The sequence below is a fragment of the Amblyomma maculatum genome, unplaced genomic scaffold (assembly GCF_055883805.1).
Source record: "Amblyomma maculatum isolate TAMU_Amacu unplaced genomic scaffold, ASM5588380v1 scaffold_16, whole genome shotgun sequence".
NCBI classification, from domain to species: Eukaryota; Metazoa; Arthropoda; class Arachnida; order Ixodida; family Ixodidae; genus Amblyomma; species Amblyomma maculatum.
Genome location: NW_028146741.1, coordinates 1273942 through 1291440, shown reverse-complemented (window position 1 = coordinate 1291440; position 17499 = coordinate 1273942). Strand labels below are relative to the sequence as shown.

The window sequence follows — 17499 nt, the reverse complement described above, 5'->3', positions numbered from 1 at the left end:
AGGCGACTGAGCCCTTTCCTTCCTTCCGCCTGCTTGCCATGCCTAGCTGAGCGGGCGCGGCCTCGCTTCAGAAATAAAGGCAAGCATGGGCGCTAATACGCAGGCGAAGGCGCTTTTTTTTTCTTTTTTTTTTCTTTTCTCGCGGACCTTTTTGATGCAGACGAGACACATACGAATGCTATAATAGTGAGAAGGCAACGGACGAAACGGAACCCCACGAAATCTCGGGCAGAATGACTTCGGCTGGTGTTTATAAGGAGACCAGTTTCATATTCCCCTCTCTCCCCTTCATCCTCTTGTGCGACCCATTAGTCGGACCAGCCGTTTCCCCGCTAGCCGAGCCTGCAACCGTCGAGTGTCGTCTGCAGGAAATTAAGCGACCGCTCCGCTAATGACGTCGGCGAGCAGACGGCGACAAATTTAGTGCTCGAAGCAGTGTTGCATGTGGCGGAGTCATTCGCTGTTGCGACTGTATGCGTGCCGATGGATGGCTTCGTTGTTTCACGCCTAATGCCGGAACAGTAAGAAAACTAATGGTCAAACTTTAAAGGCACCGCGAGAAAGAAGTTCAAATGTTTTATGAGGACAGCAATGGAAAAGTAATTGTCGCATTCTCGGTGGACGCCCTGCATGTTTTTGGCGCGCTACAACTTTTCAAGGGCCCTAAACGTGACCTTATATGAGGTTTGAAAGAGGCTGTGAAATAAAGCCGAGGGAAATATAGACACCATATTAGTGGGCGCCGGTTTAATTTCGACAACCTGCAGGTCGTTTTGATGTTGTGAGATACATTCAGATTTCGCTCCAGTCGAAATGCGGCCGCGGCGGCCAGTATTCCAACCTTCGACCTTGGACTGAGCAGCCGAATGACATGGCCGTGTACCGCGGCTGTTGACCAGTAAGAACGAGAATCATGCAAGCCGTCGATTCCATGCTCTATTCCAGCAACGCGACTCCAAAGGTCAACCTGGACGGAGAAAAAACTCGGAAGTTCCTTGTGTGTTCCGCATTGGAATGACTCGAAGGACATTATTAAATCTGACCATTCTCATGAGTTGCACGAAAAGGCGATAAGTAATTTATGGCTGAATTTATTCGCTCGTGCATGTTTCGGCGCCATTCAGAGGCTGTGACGTCACAGACGCGTTCAGGCTGGTTCAGGTCCCATGGGACACACGGTAAGTACAGTGTTAAATAGTGGAATTGTTTCTTTTAACTTTCAACAAACCTTGCATATATTATGCGCAAGCCTCACAAAAAGTGAATACGCAATGATTACGTACATACGTTTTTCTTACTCACATGACCAGACATCGCCTGTGACATCACAGCCGTCATTCAGGAGTTGAAAACAAAACTGAAACTGGATGAGAAAAATGCAGCTATGAATTTTAGCCAGCTTAAGAGAGTTTAAAGCACCGTGGTTCAAAGTCGTCCATGATGTGCTCTACACTACTGTCCTGAGCTCTATTGTAAAACAAGCATTCGAAACTCTGATGTATTTGTAATTTAGATCTCATAATTTCTCGCTCATGGCGGCGATGGACGATAGTTTCCGAAATCCTAACCATGCATCAAAATTGCTGCCAATATAAGCTTCGATGTGCGTGCGATATCCCGCCATGTTTTCTGGCGAAATCCTGATCTTGACTCACGCGTGGCGTTGATAGGAAGTGTTAACAGCAAGATGGGAAAAATTATAGAATTTTAACTGTCCTTGAACCAACTCTCATGAGCGTAATCAATCGGCCGCATAAGCAGTCGTTGCTGTCCCTTCGATCTTGGAGAGCTTCCGCGCTTGGGGGTATCGCCAGTTTGTCCGCCAGGCTGCGTTCGCTGCCGTGAGCATGAGTGGCTTTCTCCACGCCAAGCCGCATTCTCTTTTTTTTCCGCCACACCGTATAACATCATCATCATCATCATCAGCCTGACTCTACCCACTGCAGGGCGAAGGCCTCTCCCATATTTCTCCACTTAACCCGGTTCTGTGCTAGCTGCATCCACTTGACCCCTGCGAACTTCTTAACCTCATCCGCCCACCTAACTTTCTGCCGCCCCCTGCTACGCTTTCCTTTCCTTGCAATCCAGTTTGTTGCCCTAAGCGACCATCGGTTATCCTCTCTTCGCACTACATGCCCTGCCCATGCCAATTTCTTCTTCTTAATGTTACCCCTACCATTTTTCGTTCCATAACCCTCTGGGTTGTCCTCAACTTAAGTAGAACTCTCTTGGTTAGCCTCCACGTTTCAGCCCCATAGGTGAGTACAGGTAAGATGCAACTGTTATATACTTTCCTCTTTAGCGATACCGGTAAGCTGCTAGTCATAACCTGCGAGTGCTTGCCGAATGCGCTCCAACCCAATCTTATTCTCCTTGTTATTTCCTTTTCATGGTCCGTATCTGCGGTTACTACCTGTCCTAACTAGACATATTCGCCTACTATTTCCAGTACTTCGCTACCTATTGTAAACTGCTGTTCCTTCCCGAGGCTCTTGAACATTACCTTAGTCTTCTGCATATTGATTTTACACCGTATAACGCCCACCACCTACAAACATGAATGCACATTCTGTGACGTGCCAGATACGCTACAACATGTATGGTGCGGAGATGCAAGGGACCGAAGGGTGCGATCAATCAATCAATCAATCAATCAATCAATCAATCAATCAATGTATTTTATTTTTCCAGAAAACAAGCTGGATGGTCTCCTGGGCTAAAAGCTCCTCAAGAAGCTTGACTAAGGCCCAAGAGACCACTACGTGGCAGTAGCATACGAAAAGAAAACACAGCAGCAGGATATAGTACCAACAATCGTTATATAGTTGGTTGATAAACAGTCGAAAACAAGATATTTACATTGGACATTAAAAAGAAAGACAAAAATCAAACAACTTACTAATTACATCCTAAAACTGTAAACATGAAACAGTTCAAAACACGAAATTCACATCCGGGATGACAAAAGAAAAAGAAAGTAGTGAAACAAATTCAGTAGCTTCAAATTAAAAAATGAGTTGTTCGATAACCACCAGGTGCCTAACGGAAGAGCAGTGGGCTGCAGTCAAGCCCCAGCTTGGATGATCAGCGTAGTCTCGTCAACCGGACATGGCTCGGGTCTGCGGCTTCCTGAACCGACGAGACTGTTCACTAGGGGCGAGTATTTCCCGCCTAGTTGCTCCCAATAAAAGTGTAGCTTTCTCTCCCTCTCTCGTCAGCACTACGCTCGCGAACCTAAAGCCTGCATTCTCCGAGATGGTGTACGTGCATGGCGTATTATAGTTTAGAGGGAGCGGTGCAGATGGAACTTAATGAAGTGTAGCGCGAGAGTGCATTGTAATTTTACACGACGAGTGATTGGATGCAGCGATAACATGTAGTGCTCTCCTGCCAGGGAAGCTGCATGGTCTGTTACCCAGAAGACAAGCTTTTATTCGCAGATCTGTTAGTTCTGGAGCGGGTTCGAAACGCTTGCTGCCGCCGCCATATATCTGCGGAACGGCTATGGCCAGGCTAAGATGAAACTGGCGCATGCGCATACCTAGTTTGCGCATATGAATGGCCTTGAAAAATGGTAGCAGTAGAGCTTACGCTCTAAAATCCCATTGCGCCCCACTGTTCGCTCCACATCCGTTGTGCTCCCCGAGCGTTCCCAACTGCCAACGCGCCTGCAAACGTTGTGTCATGACATCATCCTTCAGCGACCAATTAGTGCTGTGCCGTGACACCTGCAACTGCTACTTACCAGAGGCGACCTGGCAACTTTGACATCTCACGAGTTTTATTGGCGTCGCTCAACCCGCCACCTAACCAATGCTCGGCCATGTCACCTGTCAACCATTGTCAACTGTCAATGCACGAGTGGCTCCACCTAGTATTGTGAGGGAAGGAGGCCAATAAGGCTCGAACCCAACCACCTCTCTGTAACCATTGTTAACTGTTAATAAATGTTTCAACCACCACCACCACCACCTGCCAACTCGGCTGTGTAACGAGGTCTCGTAAGAAGATGGCTTACACGGTATGAAAGAGCACTGAACAAGGGTACAGGGGGGGAAGCCTCAGTTCGCAGGTCGAGCCAACGTTCGGCCGAGCCAAGACAAGTCCCTTTGTCCAAACGTTGGCTCGACCTGAGAACTGAGGCTCCCCCCCCCCCCCCCCCTTTCTACCTTTGTTCAGCGGTCCCGTATGGTCGCATACCTTGCAGGCTATAATTATTTGGCTGAGCGAGCATTTCGTACCCCAAAAAAGGGGCAATGCGACAGCAAAGCCCCATTGTTAGGGTGAAGACGTGGGAAGGCGGTCACGTTGTTCGAAGTGCCACTGCAACCGACACAGCACACATCGAAGCAATTAAAGTGGCACTGGCGCAGATGACCCTTTTATATGGCCTGCCAATTCGCTTCGACGAGGAACCAGCTAGGTCAGACGCAAAGGAACTCCGAGGAGAGAGCGGCCGAACATTACACGACTAGTTAATTCATCCCTAGCTTCTTTGCGACTAACCCCCTCCCCCCCCCCCCCCCCCCCCCCGGTACAAATTTACAGGATTGCACTTAGCCTTTCCTCCTTTTTCTTCCTCTTCTGTCTACTTCTTCTCTTCTTCCTCTGCTTTCGTGTTTGTGTACTCGTTATAATTTCATTACTTTATTTTCTTTTGCTTCGTCGCCAGGACCTATTGCGACTTCTCGCTGACACATCTCGCAGACGCATCTCGCAGACGCGAGAATTCACCATGAGCCTAGAAAGCCTTGTGTTTGAAATATCAGAAAAATAAGCAGTGGTGTCTTGCCTTCCCGTCACCAAAGCATATGATCTGGTGTTGACAGTTCCTGTGGATAGCAATTTTCACCTAGGGTTCACGCAGCATTTGAACTGGCGGCCGAAATCTCAGCCATGCTCCAACTCCGCACTACGTCTGTTCCAGGAGCCGATCAGGTCACGAACAAAACACTTAGAAACCTTGATGAAAACTCAATCCAGGCAATAAAGGAACTCTAACAAACACTGGCATGAGGGAATTCGCTTCCCTCATAATGGACACACGCTCAGGTTACCTTTATTCCTAAACCTGGCAAACCGCTCACTCTATCAAACCTTAGACCCATTTCGCTAACTCCCTGTCTTCGTAAACTTTTTGAACACGTTGTCTTGAATCGGCTACTTACGCACGTGCAAACCCGCGACCTTTTTTCTCACACAATGCTGGGTTTCCGCAGCCACCTATGCACCCAAGATGTCATGCTACAGATATGCGAAGACATTCTCCATCCCCGACACAGCAAACGCACAAGAGCATTCATTGCTGGCTCTAGACTTGCAAAAAGCCTTTGACAATGTCGATCACTCCTCTATATTGGATGCATTATCCACTCTGAATGGGGAAAACCGAACACATGCTTACATTTAAGTATTTCTCCGGGATCGCGCAGCAGAAATACGGTTCGGTCCCCTAAAATACCCCACTTTTACCCTCGATAATGGCACCCCGCAGGGATGAGTCCTTTCCCTTTTTTTATGTAACATCACACTCATCCCCATGGCTAAAAAGCTGTCACCGATCCCAAACCTCTCCCATTCTCTATATGCAGATGATATCAACCTGCGGACCACCACTGGGAATATAGGTAACATGGAAAAAACTCTTCAGGAGGGGGCGGACATGGCGTCGAGATGCACAGCTTCAATGGGCCTTGCATGTTCCTCCACCAAATCCGAGCTCCTGATACTTCACCCAAGCCCGCGGAAGCGTGTTGTGTTGTGTGTTGTGTTGGGTTTAGTGGCGCATAAGCAACTTAGGCTATCATGCGCCAATTTCATGGTTAAGGGTGTTGTATTTATGTAATTTAATCTTACATTCTGTTTAGGACGTTTGCTTCTATTAAAAACCTGAAAACACAGGGCAAATCAACAAGCGCATTTTCACCTAAAAGCAAAGCTGGATGAAGAGGAATGTGTTGTTTGTAAAACTGTGTAAAATGTTTTTTCCTCAGTTGTTCAAGTTGTCTGCATGAGATTAAAATGTGGATGACTGTTAGCTCGTGTCCGCATGAATCACACAGGGGCTTATCCTGTTTAGTTAAAATGAAACTATGTGTTAAATGTGTGTGTCCTATGCGAAGACGGCATAGAGCCCCAAGCAAAAAAAAGTGTGTGGCAAAAGATAGGGCCGACCTTTCTCACCGACCAAAAAGTGGCCGGCCGACCTTCGGCACCCGAATGAGGGCCGGCGTCGGGGATTGACACTGACCTAACGTTGGCCGATTTTAGGCAATCGACTACGGCCCAACCTTTTGGCCCGACGTGACCGACCACCTGCCGCACGTGGGCCTGCCGTCTGCCAGCGTTACTGAATGGTCGGCCGCTCGTCTGCCCTAGCATTTTGCTGACGAAAGACCATACGTCGGCCGGTTGCTTCCCGACGCCGGTTAGTGGCCGGCATCGCCCCTCGTGCAGGTATCATGCCATGCATTTAATATATCGTGGGCCATGCATATATAACGGGGTAGCACATACAAATGCATCAAGAAAAGCAGTAGCTTTTCTGATGTCATGAAGAAACAAAAGCTGCAGTATTTGGTGAAAAATTTATTTGTCAACAGCGTTCAGAAAAAGCTCGCGATTTGCTTTTTAATAAGCGTGGATATATGACTGCGCGTGTGCCACATATGGAAGATTGGCTTGAGGCTTGGTCTCCTTCTTTTGGCAGCCTGTCGATCACTTGATGTCTGCGACTGGTCGGATCTGCGGCAGGTTCCATCTTGGTCAGCTGTACGAAGACAAGTGTTTTAATGAAATATTTCCTTTTCGCCTAGACTTTTACATTGCAGGCAAATATAGGGTGAAAGGTAGAAAAAATAATGTCTGCTCACTGCCACCAACTGCACTATCACATCAATATATTTTATGCGCTTGACTTCATGCGACCCTACTGAAAACGCATTAGCGCAAAGCAGCAATAGGTAATCAGGATCCGTGAATCCGCGAGAAAGGCGCGATCACTTCGTTTTGCTGGAGTCATGATGTTGCAATTTGAAACCGTAGCGCAGTCAAACCTTATCCTCCCGAAGCGCGTTCTTGAATGCTAATGCTGCAATTTAATAATTCTAGCAAAACCAAGTGTCCGCGCTTGTCATAGAGCGCGTATGAGGGATTCCAACGCGGCTGAACAAACAGTTTCCGCGATATTTACATGAAACCTACAATAAGTTTATTCCGTAGAATACAGCTTAATTTTCTCAAACTAGATGGAACTTTTACAGCAAAAGCGACCGGATATTTAACGATAAGTCATCTGATTTATTTTCGTTATTTAACAACCGAGCATTATTTTAAAAATTCGGCTATTTAGACAGCCCAACTCTTAGAAGCTTATAGAACCCGTTGTAAATTTTTAAAGCTTGAAACAGGTTAGCTGAACACCTCATGAGCATGTAAGCACCAGGAAATAATCCGCACGATGAAAATACAACTGCTTGCCCAGAAAGCAAGCGCACAGAGCAAAATCAATGTGAAACGGCTCAGATCTGTGTGCATCACATATATAATTCCAAAATCCACAAAATGAACGCACTAGCTCACTTACCTTGCCAGCATACCGCATCACTCAATCATCAATTTTCACGTATAGACATCATTACAGCAGCAAAAAAAAAAAAAAAAAAAAAAAAAAATAATAATAATAATAATAAACACGGCATAAACATTGTACTCAGTCCTGGCACGAGCTTGCTTGGCAGCAGCGATGATGCTTGTACAGCTTCTGATCGCTCTTATGGCGAGGGGTGCTGCAATATTTATATCAGTGATAGCATTTGACATTTAACTGGGTTGCATGCGTCCCATCGATGTGAGTCGGATAATCGAATTTTTCAAACAAAATCAGCGCTAATACCTGTCCGGCAAGTGCACCGCCATAAAGAAGTGAAAGGCCAGCGTTTTAGTGTAGAGGAGACCAAGGACTTCGGGCTTCGGCGAAACGAGCTTCCACTGTCGCAGCCAGTTTCCAGATCAGCTGATATCGCCTCCCTGCACGATCAGCGCAAGGCGCGCATACCAATTACAAAATATGCATTTACAGTAACAAGATGCGCATAAGTCTCAAAACAATACACAATTAGTTGCAGTTCATTATCGTATAGAAGAAAATCAGCGCTAATTTGACTTACCTGATGGGTATACATGTCAGTGCATGCACTTCGATATGAAGTGAAAGACGGGCGTTTTGGGGCAGAGGAGATCGGACCTCGGACTGCAGCGAAAAGAGCTAATTCCACCGCCACAGCATCGTTTCCAAGTCGGCTCAGCACGTCTTCCTGCGCAATCAGAGCGAAATGCGCACACATCGATTATAAAAAAAAAAAAAAATGCACGTAGTAACAAGATGCGCATATATATACGCGCTCCAGAAACAGTTGCAGTATATTGTCGTATCGAACAAAATATGTGCTAATTGGACTTACCTGATCGGTATAGTGAGTGTCCCTCCATGTTAAAAGGCGAGCATTTTGGGGCAGGAGATACCGAAGGACCCAGACTGCAAAATGAGCCAATTCTGCCACCGCAGCCAGCCGCAGCCTTGTTTCCAAACGGCTCAGCAAGTCTTCCTGCGCGATCAGCGCCCACACCAATTATATATATATATGAAGAAAGATGCAAGGGGTATATAACAAGACGAACATATGCTCCAAAACAATACATTATTATGTTCAGTATAATATCGAATCTAGCAAAAAGCTCCTCTGATCAAGACCGAAAGATCATGTACTTACGCATGTTTTGGTGAACTTCGGCACGAAGAATCTGTACAAGCGGCTGCAATCATCAGCTGCATATATGGGCTGTTCTTTTCAAACGCTGACTGCACCAGGAGGTTGAGACAGATTGAATTTGCGCGAAATAAAAGCGGACGATAAGATTAGGCAGTACGCATCGCGCCCACACGGAGGCTGGCCGTCGACTGAGTGACGCCGCGGCCGCGCATCTTAGCTCGCGCGGGATGTGTTTTCCCGCCATTTGGACATGTGACCTCAAGAAGGGAGGAGGGGGGGAGAGAAGCTGCAAAAAGCAGCGAGAATCTCCCTGTGTGCGGTGCATGCAATTCTTTTTTTTTTTTTTTCGCGCTATCTCTCTCTGCTTCGGCATTCCTGTCGCCCCCCGCGGTAGGGTGCCTCGATGCCTTTCGCCTCCCCGTGGTTCTTTCCGCTTTGCCGCAAGGAAAAGAGATGGGCCGATGGGGGGCAGCGGGTCCCGCGCAGCGAGAAGCAGTTTTCTTTCTTTTTCATGTACTCCCCCTCCCCCCCCCCCCCCCCTCCCTCGTCGTTCAAGAAGCGTCGAGGTAGTTTCTTTTCTTTTCTTTTCTTTTTTCTACGGCTTCTGTAGAACCCCCGTCTTGATACCAGCGGCTGTAGTTCTTTGCATGAAAAAAATATGGCTTGGAGTGAATGTATGTAATATCTTCCACATAAACCAAGTGTGGGGCAGTAGAACACCTGCAGCTTCATTTAGCCAAAATAGCAAGACCTGGCTACGTATATAGTGTTCAGTAACTTTATCGGAACCGTCTTGGAAACTTTTCCAAGACGGTTAAGTTGCAGAACACTGTATATTATGAGTGCTTATGCAGAGATTACATAGTCCATGCGGATTTATACTTCCCAAAGCAGTACGTGGGTTATTTAGAGTCCCTCGGGCTGTCATATTAATCGCAAACCACATTTCCGTTTTCGCGTTTGGTTTCCATCATAATGCGGCTTCTGCAGCTCGACTAAAGCCCGTGACTTCGAGCTCAAGCTGGTAAATAACGATTGAATCACATAGTAACTGCTGCAAGTTTCTGACAAAAATATATTTTGTCCATTTGTTCTAGGGATGCATGAAAATCAGTAGAAGGTCGCAGGGCGAAGTGCACCGGATCCGGATGAAAGCTCATAAAAGCTCACCGCCTCTTTTCTTGACCCCGTACGAAATGTAAACTCACGGAGGCTGCGAAACGAATTTAAGGGCGTTTAGGATTGATAGGTTTCGAGGGCACTGGCAAAAGTAATTGACGGTTAACATATAAACCTTAAAGGCACGTGATCTCTTCGGTTTACCGTGAGTTTGCTTAGAGTTATGTTATAGGTTAACTTTATGATGAGGTTGTTTAAATTCAGAGGTTACCATTTAACCATAAAAAAAAATGGACAATTACATTCGTAGGTTCATCGCAGTTACCGCGCAAATCTTAGGCACTTAATACTAAGTATGCTTCAAACAGACAATCAGCGCCTACCAGTTCACAAATTCAAGCATAAGTTCATGACAACTCGCGATCAACCACAGAGTGTACCATACCCGCCGCGGCTCAATTAGCGCGCGGTTAAAGCGTTATTTCAAAATATGTATAAATAACAGTTAATTTCACCTCCTGTTGCGCAATGTATATTTCTATCAGCAGGCTCAAATGATATAGTGTCAATATATATCATGCACGCGGTATAACTCAATGTTGCATAAAAATAGCTGTTTCAATGATACGAATTTTCCACTTTTCTCCTGCTAAGCCGACTGCCTCATGGAATGTAGAGGGGAAACCTGCGGTATTGCAGGAGACTTTACTTTGATATGGACAATGTTATTTAATGATATATTATAGCAGCAGTGAATACGCGGCTGGGGAAAAGGGGATTCGAGGAACTTTATATATATTCTGGCATTTCATACCATATTTCTGCGTGTGAGGCTGACGTTGAAGAATTTAACAATGTAGACCGCCACTGGTGCAGGAACCGATCGATCCTCGTCATGTTGCGCGGGATTCTCAAAACGCAATCCCTTTGAATTTTCTCAAAAGAACCAAATGTTACTTTTTGCACAATGCTTGTGTTCGCAGGAAGTTACGTTCGACAGGCGAATCATCCGGGCGATCGGCTCTTTGCGTGCCTTTCATTTTTATTTGAAAACTATCAGGACCACATTTGTGTTCTGGATAAACACAGTCGGCCTCGGCATATTGATATATAAGGAATAAAGCTTTCCTAATCCCCGTGTTTTAACTGAGGCGGGCAAATATTTGTCCCAAGCTGTTCCATTTATCCTCATGTCGGCAATATACCCGAGTGTCGTCTATCGAGAGTGCAGCATATATATGCGAAGCGTTACAGCTCATTTGGTCCAAAAGCCACCTCGCTAACCCGGTTTTCGCTTGAGTATCGTCGAGTTTTGTCTGAAATATTCGGAATGTGGTAGTAAATATGCAGATGCGGTCCAGGTTCCCACCGGGATCTGTGACAGATGCTGCGCCTTTACTTTCCTATAACCAATTTGCAATTAACTGCGGTTGTCCACCGAAATAGAGAGATAGAGAGAAGAATGAGAAGGCGTTGTATCCCGTCAAACGTTAAGGGGAAGCTTGAGCGTCCCCCTAATTTTTATTTCCTTCTTTCAATTATTATTAACTATTCCATCGTACCACTGTGTAAGGTCGTGGAACAATTTACTCTGTGCGACTGCAGACGTGCGTAAGTGCGTGCGTGCGTACGTGCATGAGTCACAATAGTCACACTAGGGATAGATATTAACTCAATAATCTCGGACATCTTGTTCATCCTAAAGTTATAGCTAATTAACGTATGCGCGATACTTCTGATAAAGCCTAGTGCACACAGGTGCCAACTTTCCCACATCTGTGTTCCTTGATTGTTTATTGATCCAGCCTCCCAATGATACGACCCTGCATGGCTTAGCACGTGTTTTCTTGTGTATTCCTCTTGCAAAGTCAATCTACTTTGATTATATTTTCACTATAGCTAGGTGGTGGCGCCTATTTGGGTTCCGCCTTGTCTTCATTATACCCTTTGGTGTGCGCTATTGGGTATCCGAGTTAGTGGATCACATAGGTTACGTTGGGCGGCCTTAACTTTTATACTGGCTTGGAAGTAGAAGGCAGATGTTTGTAGTGCATGGTCAGGGGAAGCAGGCGCACGTGTTCGCATAGTTAGAGGAGATGTTCGTAGACGGAGCATGGATAGCCATAGCAGTATCTAATCTCTGCGAAGCGCTCTGCTATTCTGCGCCCCTACACATATGTGCCAAAGGTATGCGAAGTGGGAGACGCCTGTTGCACCCAATCTCCCGCATGCTGTAAGAGACTTTCGGTGGCGCACTGAGTGTGGCGTATTCGATCCCCACCAAATTAAACAGGCTTTACAGCTGGCATATTGATCTGCACTGTATCAACTTTGGTCAGGTTGAGTCTCACACACGTGTCCTTAAGGACTGTGTCGCAGCTTGGACATTCCGCTGCCTAGCGCCGTGAGCTTTTTCGTCGCACAGTGGAAGGCCGCGCGAAGCGTTCGAACAACGTGTAGTGAAGTCCGTGGGATTGATCATTTGGCAGAATAGGAACGCGGTCGGTCGTATTCTTTCGGTGACCCCGTTGTCTACTGTTCCCCATGCTAGTGCGTCTCACCTAGATATAGCCATCTGTTAGCTCTTGGAGAGCAAAGCTTTATCCGGAGGTTGTTGACGCGGCACATCAAACTCAGGAAGGTCACTTGTACATCGAAGTGATTTGAACTCGGTTCTTGTCTTGAAAGACGCAAGCCTGCGGCTCACGCGTATATGTGTGAGCACAAAGGATCGAGCAATCGACTGTCTGGAAATTTGTTAGGTGGTCAGAGCTCCCGAGGGAATCCTGTTGCAGCTGCGCATTACTGATATACAACATGTGACCAGAAACTCACTGCATTATATATTTCTTGCCGCTACCTTATATGTTCGGTACTGTTTGCTGTTTAACTGAAACATTATTTATTGTCCCAGTGTGCTTTGCTATTTCCATGTTTATCAATAAGATTTCTTTGGTTCCCTGCTAAGTAAATGGTTGAAGTTCACGCCTATGACGTCATGATCGTTTCTACTCTCTTATCCCGGTACTTTTCAAGCAGAAGTCTTAAGTTTCTGGACCTATGCAGCATTCCTTCCACATGCAGGGCTATTCTACAAGCGATCTCTCGGCTTAGTACGTACGACAGATAATTCGCTTTAATCCCTTCCGATACATGTTCACGCCTTAAAACTAAAAGTTCTCCATATTATTAGTCTGAAGCCACAACAAAAACACGAAATTGCGGCAGCTGCTTCAGGAAAGAATTCTTTTCAATTAGCTTCTTTTATTGCGCGTACCTCGTGCAGCTCTCAATAAATATTATTAATTTTCAATCACTCTGTATAACATAGGGGTCTCAAACTCATATTGATATGCAGGATGCGTTGAGAAAATATGTCTCTCGCGGACCAGGAGTGGACAGTAACAAGCAAGAAAATATAGAAGCCATAATTCAAAACATTCTGTAAAACAAAAGCGAAATACTAATAAAATAAATAAAAATCAACTGTATCGTTCCTATGAAACCACACTCCCATTATTGAGCAAAAAGAAAAAAGGAAAAAAACAAACAAACAGAAAAACAGAAAAAGCGGAGCATCTTCGATTTTTTTTTTTGTCCAAACGCGCCGGAGGAGCGCGTTACTTCAGGATGGCTTGGCGGAGTTACTGAAAGGATACAGCGGTTGAAAACTATTACAGTCACTGGTCCTGACAATATATAAATGCGAATGAAAAAGAGGTCTGGTTGTCCAGCGCCTAGTTATTGAAGGTAACAAAGTTGACTGTCTTGTAATTTTAACTAATAACGCGCAACTTTGGAAAACGCGCTTGCATTTCCAACATTTCGTTCGCACGTACAGCGTCCTCGCGCGCTCGAGATCGTCTCTTGGTCGCGCTCTACACTTCTGCAACGAACTTGAAAGCACGCACGCACCCACGAGCACAAGCTGCCGAGTCTTCCAAGAACTGTTGACAAGAAGCGGGGGAGGAGAGGGGGTTAGTTTCCGGTGTAGAATCGGACCGCTCGCTGCGAAAATGCGCCCCTCCGACTTCCGAAAAAAAAAAAAAAAAAAATGAAAAGAGCCGCCCGTCCCACCCCGGCAGGTCGTAAAAGAGGATGAATGGGCCACACGCAAAGAAACAAAACCAAATGACAAGGACGCTGGCCTGTTTTCTCGCGGCTCTTAGCTTTACCAGACTGTTTTGAGAAAAACAGTATGCGATTAATAACCTGGACAATAATCATTTTCCTTCGTTTTTTTTTCTTCATGTATTTGATCGTAAGACAACTTTGTTCGAAAAGAGCTGCTTCAAAAATAGTATACAAATACCACAAAACTGCATGCTCTCTTCAAAGTCGGCGTGTATACATTTCTTCTCTCGCCCAGTCAGGAACGCTCGCCACCAACTTTCGAGCTGCGGGGGTGACACAGTTGCCCCGCCCTTCCCATTTTCCCCCTCTTTTCCGCCCTTCCTTCGAAACGTCCGAGCGTGAGGTCGGTTTTGTTTCGTCCGAGTCTCCCTCCGTGTACGCATTTCTCTTCTCCTGCTGCGAAGTAGTGTTTTTAGAATTTGTCTCTGCTTGCCTGCTGGAGCGTTCGCCGCGGCCAAGGCTTGCCAGTGCCCTACGCATAATTTCTGCCCCCCGTGTGCTTTTTCTCTTCTGTCCGCTTCTTTTATTTTACACAATAGCCTTCTCCTCCCTTACAATGCGAAGTTGCGTCTACTCAAGTGCCCAGCTGCCATATAGCGAATTTCAGTGAGTGATACGGGCTAAATGGGGTGTACGGGAGCTTGTGCGCCAAAAATATAACTGATGTTACATCACCTACAGCTGCGCTTCGTAATAAGCAAACAGTATAATGTATAATGACATGATCTACACATGAAATCGCGGTCACCTTGTGGCGTGCTGTTTATCAGAACTCGGTAAATAATTTTACTAACAGCTATAAGGTTCACTAAAAATGTGAGCGACAAGTTAAACATACAATAGCATTAATTAATGTAACAAAACATTTACAATAAATAGCATGTATCATTTTGTTCCATACTAAGCGCAAATTACATAACATCGCGAAAAACCAAAGCCGAGTAACAGGCAAATTTAAAAAAAAAAAAGTAGCAGTCATGCTCTTCATAACCTTTTTTCAATGTACCGCCTCAACAGTCGGGCCGACGCATTGCCGCACTCTTGCCATTAACCTGGCGCCGTGCCCGGCATTTAGTCCGGCCAAAAAGTCGGGCCAAAGCCCGCTGCGAACTACTTGCCGAAATGGCTAGCGGCTACCTCCGGGCCGACCGCTTGCCGTGGTTTACTAGCCGACTAAGTAGGCTCCCGACCATTTTCCGAACGTCGGCCACACGTAAATGGTCGGCCAAGGATGCTTGGGAGCCACTTCTTTGGAACGTTCAAGATGGGTGCTCGATTTCCACTCTTCTATTACAGGCTTTATGAGGTGTAGCTTGTTATTTGTTTCAGTGTTCCAAGTGGACTGCCATTTTTGTATCAGTCTACTCTGTACCAATTTCATGCAGTCTTGAGATGGTATCTGCACTTGTTTTATTTTCTTGTCTCGAGCTTTGGCAGCGCACATATCTGCTTTTTCATTACCTCGGATTCCTACATGACTGGGTACCCAGCAAATTTTTATGCTTCGTCCTTCATCTGTAAGTGTTGCTATGCTGTGTATGATGTTTCCAAGTATTGGTATAACTGCATTTCTTGTGTGAAGGGCTGTGACTACACTTAGGGAATCTGTGTAAATAATACTTCTCCTGAGGTTTCCTTTCATTATTTTCTCTATGGCAACAGAGACAGCATAGCATTCAGCAGTAAAGATGGACGCGCACTGTGGAAGTCTCATTATTTCCTCCCATTCGCCTTGAACAACTGCGCTTCCGACATAATGATCTGTTTTCGAGCCATCCGTGTAAAAGTCTGTGAAGTTACTGTATTTTTCTTTCAGCTGAAGGAATTCTTGTATGAAGTGCTCTTGTGGGGTTATTGTTTTTTGGAACTGTGTAAGAGAGAGGTCGCAAACTTCAGGGACCAGGTACCAAGGAGGCAGAGGGTTAGGTCTTTTGGCAATGCTAGGTAAACAATCCGGTAGCTCAACCTCTTGACACATTTGCTCAAATCTTAGGAGCAGTGGTCTCACTGCATTGGGTTTGTTGGTGAATAGTGTTCTAGAAGGGCATTTAGTTACTAGAGAATAGCAGATATGCTTTGGCAGAGATCTGATTTTAAATATATAGGCACATGTAAGTGAAGTTCTTCTGATTTCAAGAGGAGGTTCATTTGTTTCCACAAGCAGACTGGATATAGGAGAAGTTCGGTATGCTCCACATGAGAGTCGAAGTCCTGTGTTATGTACCGGGTCTAGTTTTTTTAAATATGATGGTCTAGCTGACCCATACACTATGCAGCCATAGTCTAAGGTGGAGCGTACGACAGATCTGTAAATGTGTTTAAGGCATGTCCTGTCAGCGCCCCAGTGTTTACGGGAAAGAACTTTTAGTATGTTTAGAGATTTGGAAGCCTTTTTCTTCAGGACATTTATATGAGGAAGAAAGGTGAGTTTTTTGTCAAAAGTTACGCCTAGAAATTTGTGTTCGTTTTTCACCGGTAATTTCGTTTTGTTCAGGTGTAGTGTAGGATCTGTTTGTAAGCCTCGTTTGAGAGAGAATAGGAGAGCCACTGTTTTTTGAGGAGAAAACTGAAATCCGTTTGTGTCTGCCCATGCTGCTAGTTTATTTATGGTCAACTGCACCTGTCTCTCACATGTAGATACGTTAGAGGATGTGTATGCAATCTGTAGATCGTCAACATAAGCTGAATACATTACGGATTTCGGGATAACTGTGCTTATGGAATTCATTTTTACTATAAAGAGAGTTGTGCTTAAGACGCATCCCTGTGGTACGCCATTCTCCTGTACAAAGTTCTTTGAAAAAGTTGAGCCCAAACGCACACGGAATGAGCGATTTGACAAGAAGTCCTTTAGACAGTTTAACATCCTACCACGTATGCCTAAATATGCTAGGTCACGGAGGATGCCAAACCTCCATGTAGTATCATACGCCTTTTCCATATCAAAGAAGACGGCAAGGCAGTGCTGTTTGTGAATAAATGCTTCACGAACAGTGTTTTCAAGGCGGACTAGATGGTCCGTGGTAGAACATGCTGTTTTGAACCCACATTGGTGTATGTCTAGAAGTTCTTGGGAATGAAGGACAAAGGCTAATCTGGTATTAAGAACACTTTCAAAAGACTTTGCTAGGCAACTTGTGAGAGCTATGGGTCTATAACTGCTGGGGGCCGTTGGTGGCTTTCCTGGTTTCAGGAAAGGCACAATAATAGCTTTTTTCCAGGCCTCAGGAATACTCCCGGATACCCATACTTTGTTGAAAAATTTCAGAAGTGCTTCTAATGCAGGTGTAGAAAGATGTGCTAGCATCTGATAGTGAATTTGATCTGGGCCAGGTGCAGTCTTCTTGCCGGCAGATAGAACAGTGTTTATTTCTTGTAGTGTTATTAACTTGTTATATGTTTCATTCGTACTTCCACTTGTTGGCAGTTTTTGTTTTTCGGCCTTGTTTTTGTATGTTATAAAAGATTTTGGGTA

General features: G+C 45.4%; 1 long non-coding RNA gene across 2 annotated transcripts; it reads right to left on the bottom strand.

Annotated features, from left to right (window-relative positions):
* Positions 1-6565: 6565 nt before the first annotated feature.
* On the bottom strand, positions 6566-9277 carry LOC146171895 (uncharacterized). Of its 2 annotated transcripts, none has more exons than XR_014702729.1 (5): positions 8772-9277; positions 8463-8602; positions 8169-8315; positions 7895-8028; positions 6566-6769 (listed from the first exon to the last, which is right to left on the bottom strand). It is a non-coding gene; the product is annotated as an uncharacterized LOC146171895 (long non-coding RNA). The 2 variants fall into 2 exon arrangements; XR_014702728.1 differs by having other exon boundaries at positions 6572-6769; positions 8463-8606.
* Between the last annotated feature and the right edge of the window lie 8222 nt (positions 9278-17499).